This window comes from Uranotaenia lowii, chromosome 1 (assembly GCF_029784155.1).
Source record: "Uranotaenia lowii strain MFRU-FL chromosome 1, ASM2978415v1, whole genome shotgun sequence".
Taxonomy (NCBI): domain Eukaryota; kingdom Metazoa; phylum Arthropoda; class Insecta; order Diptera; family Culicidae; genus Uranotaenia; species Uranotaenia lowii.
Window position 1 is genome coordinate 150,546,891 of NC_073691.1, and position 12,692 is coordinate 150,559,582.

At 39.6% G+C, this 12,692-nt stretch overlaps 1 long non-coding RNA gene across 1 annotated transcript; it reads left to right on the forward strand.

The window, feature by feature from the left end:
* Nucleotides 1-11,299: 11,299 nt before the first annotated feature.
* Nucleotides 11,300-12,044, forward strand: LOC129740725 (uncharacterized). Its single transcript, XR_008736352.1, has 3 exons — nt 11,300-11,467; nt 11,528-11,601; nt 11,690-12,044. It is a non-coding gene; the product is annotated as an uncharacterized LOC129740725 (long non-coding RNA).
* Nucleotides 12,045-12,692: the final 648 nt, after the last annotated feature.

The window sequence follows — 12,692 nt, forward strand, 5'->3', positions numbered from 1 at the left end:
ATTGACTTTTTACGCGTCGACTTTTGTTTTTTCCCCTCTAGAATTTTTTTTTCGCCACATATCCCTAAATTTTATTCCATATTCCACATCTTTATTCTCCATACCACAAATTTTATTTCATTCCTGCTTATACTTCATCTCATCGCTACATTCCTTCTCAACTCTATTCTCAAAGGAATCTTGAATGAACAGACTTTTTTTTTCTAAAATACAAAATTTTATATCCCAAATATCCCTCATCTCAATTCTACATTCAATTCTCTGCAAAAACTTTTCAAATCTTATTTTTTTATTTTCTGCATATTCTTCATCCCATCCGAAAATATTCTTCACAAAAGCCTTCTGCTCTTGTTTACCAGAGCCGGAACAATCCGAAAACATTCTTAGCAACAGCTTTTTAAAACTGTGCTTTTCTTGTCACTTTTCTGTTTACTAGAGCCGGAATACTTAATTCGATAGTATTCTAAGAAACAGCTTGCCCAACCAGAAGGCTTATCCAAAACAAACAATCAGCAGCAGTAGCCTTAAAAATCCTTATCGAAATAAAAAATCAGAAGCAGCAGCCTTAAAAATCTGCACTACTTAAGCCAACCCTGTCTTTTTCCACCAGAAGGCCAAATCAAAACAAACAATTCGCAACAGGAGTCATAAAAATCTATACTTCCTTACCCAATTCCGGTTTTTTTTTTCACCGGAAGGCCAAATCGAAACAGACAATCAACAACAGTAGCTTTAAAAATCTGCACTTCCTAAGCCGATTTCGTATTTTTGTTAACGAGCTCTGATCACCGCTGATTCTCATTGGCTTTTCTAGTTGAAGCTTTTCGGTGAATTTGAAATCAAATAAAAACAATTCTTTTGACGTTTCGGCCTACTACCTTCAGCCATCCTCAGAAAACTACATTATAAACAAAAACTAAATTAATACAAAAAATTCTTCACAATATTCCATCACAATTTCACTGCACTTTTGCACTAACGATTTGTATCGCCGCGTGTTTCCTGAACGGCTGTCTTACTTGATTTAAGTCCGGTTTTGAATCGCTTCTAGCAGCTGGCGTCTATCATTCCCGGTGTCGTCGTGTTCGGTGACGTCGTTTTTGAATCCGTCGTTTTAGTTGCGAATTGTGGCGTCTCTCTTAGTTTTTTTAATAATAGAGCTATATATTTTAGAAATTTCAATCGAATCTTGCTCAATGTTTACTGTTCTTCCTTTTTTCAGTTTTATGTGTAGTGCTCCAGCTGTTTTTCGTTCTCCTTCTTTGTTTACTCTTTCTTTCTCTTTCTTTTTCCACCGGATGGCCAAATCATAACAAACAATCAGCCGCAACAGTCCTAAAAATCTGCGTTTTTCGTTCTCCTTCTTGGTTTACTCTTTCTTTCTCTTTCTTTTTCCACCGGATGGCCAAATCATAACAAACAATCAGCCGCAACAGTCCTGAAAATCTGCGCTTCCAAGGCCATTTCGTATGTATCCACCGAAAGGCCAAATCAACACAAACAATAATCAGCAGCAGCCTTAAATATCGGCGCTTCTTTAGCCAATTCCGTCTTTTTTCCACCGGTAGGCCAAATCAAAATAAACAAAATCTGCGCTTCCAAATCCATCCCGTCTTTTTCCATCGGAAGGTTAAATCAATGCAATCAGCAGAAGCAGCCTTAAGTATCTGCGCTTCTAACGCCAATTCCGTCTTATTTTATCGGAAGGCCAAATCATTACAAACATAACAGAACGGGGCATATCAAAACAATCAGCAGCAGCAGCCTTAAAATTCTGCGCTTCTAAAGCCTATTCGTCTTATCCCACCAGAAGGCTAAACCAAAACAATCAGCAGCGGTAGGTTTAAAAAATCTGCGCTTCTATAGCCATATCCGTTATATTCCACCGAAAGGCCAAATCAAAACAATCAACAGCAGCAGCCCTCAATATCTGCGCTATTTGTTCTTATTTTACCAACCATTTTATTTATCTTCAGTGCTGCCGAATAAAACTATTATTTTATTTTATTACTTTAATTTATCGACCTTATCGGTGAAAAGTGATGTCCTTTTTAGTAGGGACATCTAAAGATTAGGGATTTTTCTATGGATGGATAGAAGGTAAGCTGAATTGAAAGATGGTGAAACTGAGCGGGAAGAGTTTATTTGGAAGCATTATCATCACATATCAAATTTTCGATCCGCACGGTCCTTCAACTATGAAGTGGTAGATACAGATAAAGTTGCATCTACCATCACACATTATTAGGCCAAGCGTGGTTAGCCCCACAAGCGGGAAAACTTGCAGTGCGAACGAACAAAAAGATGATATGTGATCGCTCAGATAAGACCCTTTTTATCTCAGAAACGCATCTATTCATGTATAGTCTTCTCAGTTTGTTATCATCGCGGTTTGTATGCGAAACTGTTGGCCCGTGCGGAACAAAATTTTGATATGTGATGATAATGCTTCTAAATAAATTCAACCCGCTCATTTTCACCATCTTTCATTTCATCTAACCTTCTATCCATCTATGAAAAAGGTTCCATAATCTTTTAGATGCCCCTACTAAAAAGGACATCACTTTCCACCGATAAGGCCGATAAATTATTTGGCTGGTAAATGGTGGATAATGTGCAACACGAGATCCCATAGTGGTCATATCACCTCTTATTCACAACTCCTATCTCTACCTCCCCGCGGTACCGGCTGGGATGCGAGCAACCTAAGCGGAGATCGGGTACCCAACCCCGGTGGATGCTTTGGTCGCATGCAGAATGAGAAGGTGGTCACACGGGTCTGTTCTCCAGGTCAGGGGCGGCTCAAACAGCGTCTGTCTCGCAGCGAGCGGCTGAATTTACGAAATGCGGCTCCCGCCAGCTAAGTCCAGGATGGCAGTCCCATCGCGGAATAGGGACTCTAGGCTAACAACCTACTGCTCCCGATTTATAAAATTGTTACGGAATCCGAAAGAAATGACCGACCTGGAACTTTGGCGACGACTTTTAGCATGAAAACACGGACACGAATTGGAACCTTACAATGGTCCAGTGTTATGCGCCAACTGACGTTGCCGATTTACAGGAGAAAAAGCAGTTTTACAGTCAACTGAACAGCGTGGTAGAGAAAATTCCGAAGGGTGACATTCAATTCCATTTCGGCGACCATCAACGCAAAGATTGGCTCCGAAAATCAGGACCTTGCGACGCCACGGCCTAGGACAGATAAGCGAAAATGGAAAGCTGTTTGGAGAATTTTGTGGCAACAACAACAGTGATCGGTGGGTCGCTCTTCCCCCATCGACCAGCATATAAGGTCACTTGGGTATCCCGAGATGGCCGAACAGAAAATCAAATTGACCACATCTGCATCAGCCGAAAATGGAGAAGGAGCCTTCTTGATGTCCGCCGCAACAAACGAAGCGCAGACATTGCATCTGATCATCACCTCGTCCTTGGCGAAATACGTCTGAGAGTCACGCGTGTCCAACGGCGCGAGGAGAAAGTCGGGTGTCGATACGACGTCCGCCGGCTGGAGAATCCAGAGATGAAAAGGATATACTTTGAACAGCTAGAATCCCGAACCTCGGAGCTGCCGACAGACGGAACAGTCGAATAACAGTGGTGTGGAATCAAGAATGCCTTTATCACGACGAGCCATGGTATTCTCAGGCAGGTTTTGTGAGATATGAGTAAATCAATCGTGTCATATGATGCAATAAGCTAAACAATGCAACTGGCACCACTATTTGCCAGCATTGTCATACCCGTCACGAATGAGACCTTCTCCCTCCAATCTTCTCTTTCCCGCCAATGTGCTTCACCACTGGCTCAGTCAGTCAGTCAGTCGTTTGTCTTTCGTGCATCCCAGCGGTCGTGCGCTTTTACCGCGAAGTCCATAACAACAGTTTACGCATTGATCGGACAAACGGATTGAGATTGTTCCGGTTCTTTGCTAGACTCTGGAACTGGTCCCACATTTTGGCGACCGTGACAGGACCGGACATCACAGTGTTGGTGTCCCCTAATCCTGGAAGTGGAAAAAAAATTGAAATCAAGTGTAAGACGCCAACAAAATGGCGGTCAGGAAAGGGGAAAAATGTGCAAGTGATGACGAAATTTACAATGGCTTACAGAAAAACCGGCGGATACCGGTATAAAAATTGCTATAGTTCGGCGGATACCGACTATAGATTGAAAACCGGCGGATACCGGTATAAAAATTCCCATAGTTCGGCGGATACCGGCTATGGTTTAGAAAATCCGGCGGATACCGGTATATAAATTGGTATAGTTCGGCGGATACCGACTATATATTGAAAACCGGCGGATACCGGTATATAAATTGGTATAGTTTGGCGGATACCGACTATAGATTGAACACCGGCGGATACCGGTATAAAAATTCCCATAGTTCGGCGGATACCGGCTATGTCTTAGAAAATCCGGCGGATACTGGTTTAAAGATTCCCATAGGTTGGCTGATACCGACTATGGGTCAAAATCCGGCGGATACCGGTTGTAGTTCTTTCAGTTCGAATATGAATCCAAAAAAACATCTGATACCGGTGAGTGATGCCAAGCTGTTCGGTGGATGCCGACTTTGAAAAAAAAAACCCGGCGGATACCGGGGAATGAGAATCTAAAGTTCGGCGGAAACCGACTTTGAATTAGAAATACAACAATGAAAACAGCGGATAGCGGAGATTTTATTTCAGTTTTTCGGCGGATACCGACCAATGGATTGAAGAAACAGGCAAATACCGAATATCAAGGAACGATAGCTTGGCGAAGGTCGACTATGAATTGCGAAAATGTGTGGATACCGTTGCCAAAAAAAAGAAATAAGGAAGAAAAAAGAAAAAGGAAGAAAATCTCAATAAAGTAAAGAGAATGGGAATTTCCCTAATGATTTTCTGTTTCCTTCACGAAACTAGCTATCTCTTCATGTTTTGAGAAAAAATTAATAATGTGGCGGATACCGAATGATTGAATATCATTGTATTGTTACTTGTTTTATGCCTTCGACTTTGGAACTTTGGTTGGATGAAGTTGAAAAAATGATTATTATTTTTGCTTTTGACGTTCCGTTGATTCAAAGTCATTGAAGACACACTTCGAGATCACACACTGCTGTTTTCGAAATCCCTGTAGATTCCGACGGATATGCTCAGGCTCAAATTTTAATACTTTAGTAAATATCGAAGCGATTTGCTCTGGGCAAATTATTCGACAAACTGGCAGAGTTGATTGTTGAGTGAACGATTTGTAGCCGTATGATATTGATCTCCTATGTATTAAATAGAAAATGTTTAAGAATGAATGTTTTAAATCTTTCAAATTCAATTGATTGTAGATGTTAATAAAAAAAGCTAAACCAATTACCTTAACAATCGAATTGAATCCAGCTTGTTTCCCGAAAGAAAAATAATATTCTGATCTGTCTCGAGAATACATATTATGTTTAAGCATAAATAATGTTATGAAACAAATTTCTCAAAGAAGATCAGTTGGGTTATAGAAATATGAAAAGCGTTTTCAATCTTCAAAACGAGTTAGTTGTTTAATATTAGGATCTGGGAAACAACTCGTAAATGATGAACACCGGCAAATGATAATCAATTTTGTTTGTTGTTTTTACTTGATAGCATATATTCTTGAAGACGAGTGCTCACGTGAGAAAATATATGAACTGGATCAGCTGCCGGAACTTGAGTTTAGAAAAAAAAATATATATCTGACCTTACTCTGAGTTTTGTTGGGATTGTGAAGGCTGCTAGGTTTGGTCTGAGTTTCATGGCAAAGTCTGGGGTTCTCATTTGACATGTTGGTCTCTATTTTGAATTAACTGTTTAACTTAATTAATCTTAATCTGAAAATGGAACCTGACATTAAAGTAGGATACTAAATCGTGAATTTATCATATGGCGGCTAAAATCTGTTATCTGAGCATGGAGCCCTTAACAAAATATCAAACATTCACTGGGAACCAATATCTGAATCGAATGCCAAGTTAAGGGTTTGTTTTCTGGAGACTCCTGGATTCTGGAATTTCTTCTGAAGTCTGATACAAAGATTCAGGGCCGTAGGAACAACCGACTCATGGGGGGGGGGTTTTGGTGACTAATTTTCACCTATGATTTTTTGTCTAACAACACACGAATAAAAAAAAACAAATTATGTTTGTAACTACATGATTATTCATTTTAAAGTACTCATTAATAGTTTCCGTTTGAAATTGTAACTTAAGAGAAGACACGAATGTCACAAGGATGATAAAGTGTCATTAATAAAACCTTTAAAAAGTAACTTTAGAAAAGTGATCCTTAGTCTAAAGAGTGGGCAAATTTTTTTTTATGAAACCTCTAGAAACAAAATATGAAATTTGCTTTCGTGGATGGTTAAAATTTTTGAATTTCCAAGATTCAAACCATTGATGAAAATAAATACAATTTTAAAAATAAAAAAAAGAGTAAGAGATAAGTAATTTTCGAATCAAATTTGCTTGATGCAAACTTCAACTAAATTTATGATTTTAGTTTAAAATTTGGCTTTAAAAAAGCTGCAATATTAATAATGTTAAACAATACACCGGAAAAATATAAAAATTTGTGCAGATTTTCAAGGTGAAGATCAGGTACATGTTTCTTAAACAGGCAATATTTTTCATAAAGAATCAATTCCGTACTAAAAATCCTGTGGATGATTATTTTTAATATAATTATGGATATTTTGCAGGAATCAAAACCAAGAAAATTATCTCAAATTCTACTTTATTTTTGTGATTTCCAGCTGAATTGTGTGTACAAAATTTTTCTGAATAAAAATTTTGAAATCTGGAAATTGAATTTACAAGCAAATTTTTAAGTTTATGTTCTCTTGAATTTCTCAACAATTTTATGTTGATTGAAAAACCTTCTGAACCTGAATTCGAAAATTAAACTTTGAATCCGTTTCCGAATTTCTATGGGAATTCCGAAATGTAATTCTTGATCAGAATTTCATGAGCCATATCTTAAAGCCTTCATTCATGAATCTATCATTTAAATTCTGTAGAGCTGGTCTAATCTTCATTCATTATTTTAATTATTTATTTTTATTCTGTTTTGTGAATCTAATTTAAAATGTGAATTTCTAATGATGAATCAGAATTTGGTTTTCTATTTTGGATCGCCACTAAGAAGCTTTAAATGTTTAACTTTTGTTTAGAATAAAGTTTAAAAACTTCAAATTTGAATATTAAACAAACTTTTCCTTTTTTCATATTCGGAAAACTATTATCAAAATATTGAAAATGAATTTGATTTTCGAAAAACATGATTCAAATGCAAATCCGAATTTGAAAAAGGATTTTAAAGCAGCTTTTCACTCCTAATTTCTTATGATTATTCCAACTGAAAATCAAGAATCCTTAACTTGATACAAGATCAGAAATACGAAAATATGTCGAAATACAATTTTGTTTATGGGAATATGTCCGGTCCAAACCGTTTGCCCAGATTTCATTGGAATAAGCCGGATTTTCCCCGGGTGTGTTCTCATTCTCATTCTTAAATCAAACTAAAAAAAAACAAATTATGTTGTAATTTTTGTTATTTGTGAGTCCAAAATTTTTGCAGCAAGTTTCAAAAAATTATCAAGAAAGTTTTTTTAATTTTTTTTTCTAGATTTTTGATGAGCAATTCCTAGGTTTTGACCAAAATTGCCCGGTTTTGCCTGGATTTGGTCGACAACTTTGAAATGAAATACTCGGATTTTGCCGGATTTTTATATAAAAGAGCAAGGATTTGTCCGGCCCAGTACGTGCTGAAAAAAAGTGACAACCTTATTCAATGAACAAGTGAGAAAATTTTGAAAAAATATAGCAGAATTTTAAACTTGGAATGGGTTTTTGGAGGTTTTTGTAACAGTTTTTAGTTCAGATAGTAACTCTTGAATATCTTTGCTCTATTATCACAATTTGATTATGAATTGAAAATTATGATTGTAGAGTAGAATACCTCGCTAGCTTTTTTGGACCCTCATGGGGGGGGTTTAACCCTCAAAACCCCCCCCGTTCCTACGGCCATGCAAAGATTTGACTAAAGAAATTCAAGATGAGTCGAAAGTCAGAAGTAAAATCGAAAATGAAATGATTCTCAGTTACATTTTATGAATATAAATTTTATGTTTCAGATTCAGAGTTTGTCTTGATAACCTAAGAGAAATTAATTTAAAAAAAAAACTAAAGAGATTTGAAAACGACTGAGTATTGGAAAACGTTACTTTTCGAGGCTAGGATGAAGAGAATGATCGTGAATAAATGGCAACTTCTACATTTTTTTTTGTTGAATTCGCAAAAAGGCAAATATGAGAGCTAAATATAAATTTGAAGAAGAGCGGACATTAGTAATAAATAAATGAAAACGACTGTAAGGCGTTAAAAAAAGAAGGAACGTACTTAGAAGCGTCATTCATGAAAAGATCGATGGGCGAATCATGGGCGCAATGCTTTGTGATATGTTTATCTTCCCGGTTTTAACGGAATCTAATTATTAACTATTGTATGATGTAACAACGTTATTCGTAAGTGTTTTGTTATTTGATCAGAGTTTACCAAAATTATTTTTTTTTTCTGGAGAAGAGGGAAGATGTGAGATATGAGTAAATCAATCGTGTCATATGATGCAATAAGCTGCAACTGGCACCACTATTTGCCAGCATTGTCATACCCGTCACGAATGAGACCTTCTCCCTCCAATCTTCTCTTTCCCGCCAATGTGCTTCACCACTGGCTCAGTCAGTCGGTCAGTCGTTTGTCTCGTGCATCCCAGCGGTCGTGCGCTTTTACCGCGAAGTCCATAACAACAGTTTACGCATTGATCGGACAAACGGATTGAGATTGTTCCGGTTCTTTGCTAGACTCTGGAACTGGTCCCACAGGTTTGTGGAAGAAGAAGTGAATGGATGTCGGATGAAACTTGGAGGATGGTCGATGATCGGAGAAAGGCGAAAGTCGGAATTGAGCAGGCATGTACCGGGTCAGCCAAAGCAGCCGCCCGCTTACGTTATACGGAGCTGGAAAAGGCATTTAAACGAGCTTATAGACGAGACAAGAGAGCCTGAACAAACTCCCTAGCCGAAGAGGGAGAAAGAGCCGCCGCCATTGGAGATATCCGATTACTTTATGACATTTCTCGCCGCCTCAGTGGTGCAAGGACTAATGCAAGAATGCCGCTGAAAGAGCAGGTCAGTTATTGACCGATCGAACAGATCAGCTCAAACGATGGACTGAGCACTTCGAACAACTCTTCCGAGTCACGAATAGCGATGGACAACAGAATCAGCAGCTCGAAGCGCCAACAGTAAGTCGCATAAATGGCGTCAACTCGGAAGCGCCCTCGCTGGCTGAAATAGAAGCGGCAATCAAAAACATGAAATTCAACAAAGCACCTGGGATCGATTGCATTCCTGCTGAAATGCTGAAAGCCGACCCTGCCCTGCCAGCACAAATGTTGCACCGTCTTTTCGCTGACATCTGGGATACTGCAACATACCCGGCCTACTGGATGCAGGGTATCCTCGTAAAGGTCCCGAAGAAACCCTCAACCCTCAACCCTCAAAATACTCTGCAAAGTGATCCTGAACAGGATCCAGGAGAAAAACGACGCTACCCTCCGACGGAAACAAGCTGGATTCCGATCCGGACGATCATGTGTGGACCACATCACAACGCAACGAATCATACTGGAACAAATCAACGAATTCCAGGACACTCTTCTGCTGGTGTTCGTTGATTTCGAAAAAGCATTCGACCGACTTAACCATGAAAACTGCTGGGCGAAGGCGACGAGGGGTCCCAGAGAAACTAGTCCATCTCATCGAAGCACAATACGAGGCATTTTCGTGCAAGGTCTTGCACGATGGTGTCTTGTCCGAACCAATCCCGGTAGCTGCTAGAGTGAGACAGGGATGTATCTTATCACCGCTACTTTTTCTGATCGTGATGAATGAGATCTTGAATGGAATGATTGATTGTAGACCAAACCGAGGATTGCCGTGAAATGCTTCGACAACGGAGCAGCTGAACGACCTTGATCTGGAGACGATATTTGTTTTGCTCGCCAAAGAACAACAAGACATGCAGAGCAAACGCGACGACGTCACCGAAAGCTTCAAGGCAGCTGGTCTCAAAATCAATGCCGGAAAGACCAAGTCGATGGAGATCAACACAGGAAATCCTTCCAGACCCAATGTGCGTTTTCGAGTCTTCGAAACATCATAAAAAAAAATCCGAATCTTCAACTCAAACGTCGAATCCAAATTGCTCTAAGAGTGTGAAACTTGGTGCACATATGCGATAACGACGCGAAAACTGCAAGTATTTGTAAACCGCTGTCTGCGGAATATCATCCGCACTTGGTGGTCTGGCAACTGGATCTTGAAGGAGGAACTACATCGCCGGTGTCATCAAAGAGTGCTAGAAATCGAGATTCGGGAACGTAAGTGGAGATGGATTGGGCACACGCTGCGGAAAGATGAAAACGAGAGGCAGACCCAGAAACTCGTGGCGGCGAAGCTTAGCCTAGCCGAACTGTCGACGAGAATTTTGACTGGGACCAGGTGAAGACGCTGGCTCCGGATCGTCAACAGTGGAGGTCTTTCACCACGACTGGCTTGGACATTTCAAAATGGTGATTTTTCCATATTCACTCTTATTTCTCAAAATGCGCCTCACTCACTGAGCTGTCTGATTTAAGAGAATAAGAGTTAATTGTGTGCATAGGAGTATTATTATCCTATGCTAGCAAAATTAGTTTTTAACAATTTTCGGCATTTTAGGACTCACACTATCTAAATATATGTCCAAGCGAAATGATTACTCAAACAATCACGTTCAAATATATATTCTTCTTGAAGAAAAAAACAATACGAACGGAAAAAATGATGAGTTTTTCAACTTCATGAGGCTCTGCTCCCGATCACATGCTCGAACATTCCGATCAAACAAATTGTAACCGTCTGTTACATGTTTTTGGGTGGCTCCGCCACAAAATCCAGTAATCCCTGTCCTTTATGGAAAAACAAACAAAAATCGCTCAATCATGAAAAGGCTAACCTCACCCTTACCATCTGTCACCGCACACAGTCACTCTCCTCTCTGGGCTTTCCATGGGCGTCGTGTGTAACCAGGGCCGTCACGGGGAAGTGTTCTCACCCGGAGAGCGACACACCCGCGTTGTAATATAGTTTGTCGTTGTATGTGTGTCGGTCAAAGTAACGTTAGCTTCTTCACATTCCGATTTTGTAAAATTCTTTCTTTCTGTCTGTGACCGTTTTGGAGAACGGAAGTGCGCGTCGTGTGTAGTATGTTTCAAGTTGTTAAATTTAATGGTGTAAAGTGTTTAAAAATTCATTCCTACTATTTACAGATTAAAAGTCAAGCCTTTGCAAACAAACACGTTAAAAAAAACTAGAAAACTGTGTTAAACTTATCGATAATAGTACGGTTAGTAAGAAAAGCTAAAATATTGCGAAACATGTTAAAACTTAACTTATATTCAAATAGCTAAAACAAACTGGTAAAATCACACACAACATCCAGTGCAACGACACATTCTACAAGAAAAACAACATAAAAAGGTAAATTCTAAAGGTTAAAAATAAGAAACATTTTGTAACCCACGTGTATATTAGTACGACGTCATGTGTATTATAACCTCTTTGGCAGGTCCAAGAGGGCCTTTTTTGTTTTGCTCTATTCTTTTCCCGTTGGCTAAACAACACACGGCACAACAAACAGAATCCAGGCAGAAAGAACCGATCAGCTCGCTAAAACCCCAATCCACACGGTATCAACATCGGACGGCAGAAAACGAGGTTAGCAACAACACCCATCTGCTGCTCGCGGGCTCTTCCGGGACGCCGGAATGGAGCCTGTGAGGGTCTGGCCGATTCCATCTGACACGAGTGGCAACCGGAAGAAATTAAACGGTTCCTGTACGTCGGGATCCGAAGCATAGCATAATGACCAGCCAAACAATCATTATAACCACACACCATTATAACCACCACGAATGCAAAACCGCAAGTATGCCTTTATGTGACGTCTGTAGGGAAAATTAGTTTTAAATAAACCCAAAAATGTAACCCTATCAATTCCGACAACTATATCTGTTTAGTGGAGTAGTTCTAGACTCTTTACACTAATTTTGTCCGTGTTACGTTCTGGGCTGAAAAGGCCCCACCCCAAAGACTTTGCTCCAAATCAGTCCACTTCAGAATCAATAACTTTGCCTTTTTGATTATTGGTATCCATTTGACCCGGGTGGGGACATGAGAGGTACCCACCCGTGAACGACCCTGGTTATTGCGATTTCTTTTGGATTTCCCTCTAGTGAGTTCCTCCGGAGGAAAGTGCTGTGAAAACGACCCTGAGATCCCTCTGTTTACCTTTCCCAAAATTCCCACCAACTGAGCTAACTCCGTGTTACAAAATCCGGCGCTTAAATTTCAACATCGAGTATGTGCCCAGCTGTTGTTGTTTTCCGAAGGAAGCCAAATAAAAATCAACTTCAAACAATGATCTCCCAGCCTGAATAAACACCGGGACATTTTTCAAACAGTCTCGTTTCGGTACTAGAAATTCGGTGCTGTAGGATTGAGTTTCCTTCACCTTCTGTGGTCGAACTAACAGAGCAGCGCTGTATGTTTGCATGATCATGATGAGCACC